Genomic DNA, 273 nt, shown 5'->3' on the forward strand with positions numbered 1-273 from the left:
CGCTCCCTCCCACCGGCCCCGGCTCCTCCCTCTCCCTCCTCCCCGCTCCGCCGCCCGGTCGGAGCTACCCCTACGTTCTCCTCACCGCCCCCGCCATCTTGGCGCCCCCCCACATAAATAGAGCAGCCCCGCAGCCCGCGCAGGCGCAGCCGGGCCCGCGTCGCTGCTGTTATTGCTCAGCTTCCCCCGGACGTCAGCGCGGCCGCCGCCGCCCACACGCCGCGGGTGCCGGGCCCGCCCCCGGTTGCCGGGGCGATGCGCACGCCGGGCCCG

Source organism: Pyrgilauda ruficollis, unplaced genomic scaffold, assembly GCF_017590135.1.
Source record: "Pyrgilauda ruficollis isolate IOZ18807 unplaced genomic scaffold, ASM1759013v1 scaffold56, whole genome shotgun sequence".
In the NCBI taxonomy this organism is placed as follows: Eukaryota; Metazoa; Chordata; class Aves; order Passeriformes; family Passeridae; genus Pyrgilauda; species Pyrgilauda ruficollis.